This window comes from Rattus norvegicus, chromosome 10, assembly GCF_021556685.1.
Source record: "Rattus norvegicus strain SHRSP/BbbUtx chromosome 10, alternate assembly SHRSP_T2T, whole genome shotgun sequence".
Lineage (NCBI taxonomy): Eukaryota > Metazoa > Chordata > Mammalia > Rodentia > Muridae > Rattus > Rattus norvegicus.
This window is the reverse complement of record NC_141543.1, coordinates 2,615,756-2,618,607: the sequence shown is the minus strand read 5'-3', so window position 1 is coordinate 2,618,607 and position 2,852 is coordinate 2,615,756. Positions and strand designations below refer to the sequence as shown.

The following is a 2,852-nucleotide window of genomic DNA, read 5'->3' as shown; positions in this document are numbered from 1 at the left end:
GCAGGAAAGCTTGTGGTATTAGTGATCAAAAATAGATCAGGACCTTCTGTCCTATTATTAAAGGAAGTCTCTGTCTTACCAAGATCATTCTCAGAATCAAACAAAGAAAAAATAAAGAAATAACTGCTGACTACGATCTTTCCCATGACCCAGATGCCCATCAGCTTAGAGCCAAGTTTGTAGCAGGGGGCAAGTCCAGGTGCACATCTTCTTGGAGTCCGCGGCACGCAAGCAGGGGGCTTAACCGCGTGTGGTGCGAACCCTCGAACCGGCTCCCACTCAGGTGTCATGTCTGCCCCGGAGCTCGGTTATCTCTGCTGTAGGAGCGGCAGTTCCTCTTTTTTTATTTTTTAAAAGCACCAAATTGAGATCTGCTTGAACCTGGGCAATGGAATCTGTAAAGCATCGGAATATAATTGGGAAGATCATTAGTACAACAACAAGTAGTAAAATCCCAACTCCAATAAAAATGAAATATTGTGTCTAATCGATTGGATTTAATGATTTAACTCCATTCGCAAAGGATCTTGCCAATCCAGAGAGGTCCACTGCATCTACATGTTGCTTATTCATTTTTGTGATTAAGGACGTCAATTCTTGAATATTATAAGAAATGTTATCATCATCCCATATGTCTAGAAAATATGTTTTGGTCCTTTCTCATTTTTCTGTAGCATTATAAGGTAAAGGAGTCACACAAATAAAATCATAATTAGCGTGACAGCGTGTGGCCATCCTAGTCTTACTGTTTGTAACATCTCGTCCTAATTCTAATACTACCTCTTCTAGGGCATTTAATCTAGTTTCTAATTTCAAATCTATAATCTTCTGTTCTGATAATGTAAGGGTAACATTCTTATGGAGATCATTAACAAAAGTGGCAATCTGCATTTCCTTAACCAAAGCAGTAGTAGAAACAGCAAAAGAAGTAACAATAGCTATCAAAGCGGTTATACCTAGAATTAAGGCTGTTACAAATCTTTTTGCCCTAATCAAACCCGTAGCATACCTAATAGTCTGGATGGCAGATTCATCAAACCATGGCTCATCTCCCAAGTCTACCGGTAACAAAACATAAGGAGGTCTCCTGACAATCAATATAACAGATCCCGATACAGTGGAATCAATGCAATTAATCAGCTTGCATGATGTACACTTAATACTAAAAATAGATTCAACCTTATCTATGCTAATCAATTGTGGCAATCCTACTAATATTGCATAGGGATAGGTAACACAAGCAGAAACTGAAACAGCATCATAATCAGCAGCTCCTGTTTTCTTCAGCAAAAGTTTCTCACTAGAAGCAACCAGTCGGAACAGTTCTGGATGTTCTATCAGTGGTTTGTTCTGTCTATCAGGGAGGTCTCTGTGGAGTGGCTCCCAGAACCATGTCGGTTCTACCCACCCTGCATCATACCATCTTTTGATCAGTTTTCCAACTGGAGGCACGTAGTTCCCATAAGGTTTTGAGTTGGAGGAGAGATAATTGCTCTGATCTTTATCAGGTGAGGACATGGAGAAGTCCCAGAGAAGTCTAGCAGCGCCTAAGGGAGAGAATCTTACCCCATTGTCAGGGAAGGCACATGGAAGCCAGCGCGGGAAAGCATTCTCATCTCCCTCCCAAAGGGCGTCCTTTTTAAATGCTGTTTTGTAATGGGGGTAGCGCGGCGGAAGATTCTTTGCTGTGGTATAATGTTGTCTTTTTTCTTCTTTATCGCTCACGGTGGTCATCCACAATTCCCACATACGCCGCCCATTGCCCTTTCCATCTGGTTTGATATTTTCCAAGGTGGGGGTATCTCTGTTAAACACCCCTTTTCCCACTTGAAAACAGCCCACTGGCACCGAAGGGGAGAAAGAGAAGCAAATTGGCAGAGAATCGGACTTTCCCTCAAAATCTACATAACCCGAGCTGTTCTTTAGAAGGTGAAAGTCAGGCGATCCCCCTATCACTAATGTTTGATTGGTTAAAACCTTGATGTGATCCGACACCTCCCACCCTACAGGATGTAATATGGGTGGCTTTGGTAAGTAAGCCCAAAACTTTCCCCTAAAGTGGTGGGCGCACTCATGACTGTAAGCATAGCCACAAACAGCAAGGTTGTCGTTTCCGGGGCATGTGTAGCCTTCAATACTTCCTTTGCCTGAGCTATCAGGGTTTTAAGCTGTGTCCACGTCGGCGTCTGGCGTGTTTTTGTTTTTGGCTCTAGGCGAGTTGCCTTGATCTTTTTGGCCAGGTTCCGCATTATCTGGCGGTTCGGCCTCTTTCGGCATGGGGGACGGATGTCCGTTTCCTTTGCCTGGCCTGATGAGTCTGTCTGGGACCCAAATTGGTGATTCGGCATCCTGTGGGAAAACACAAGCATAGCCTCGTCCAGAGGCAATTAGCACATCTGGCCCCTTCCATAGGCCAGTTAATTGGTCTTTCCATCTGACCAGGGGTTTAGGAGCACTCTCCTTCTCCGCCCAATGTCTTTCGGTGGCTGTAAGCCCCTGGTTATCTGTATTTACATGATTCAAAACGAATAGGGAATGGCTAAGCAATTGATGGGGAGTTGTATACTTACCTGTTGACCTTAACTTTTGAATCTGTGCTTTAATATTCTAATGTATATGTTCCACAATGGCTTGCCCTTGTGGGTTGTATGGAATTCCTGTGACATGGGCTATGTTCCACTGTTGATAAAAATGCTCTAAGGTTTTTGTCACATAGGCAGGTGCATTGTCAGTCTTTATTTTCTTCGGGATACCCATGTAAGAGAAACTCTGCACCAGGTGTTGTATTACATCTTTCACTGCCTCTCCCGTTCTGGCAGAGGCAAACACCATGTATGAGTAGGTGTCCACTG

The 2,852-nt window shown here is 43.6% G+C and overlaps 1 pseudogene; it reads right to left on the bottom strand.

The window, feature by feature from the left end:
- Nucleotides 1–483: 483 nt before the first annotated feature.
- Nucleotides 484–2,249, bottom strand: LOC148002723 (endogenous retrovirus group K member 19 Env polyprotein-like; annotated as a pseudogene).
- Between the last annotated feature and the right edge of the window lie 603 nt (nt 2,250–2,852).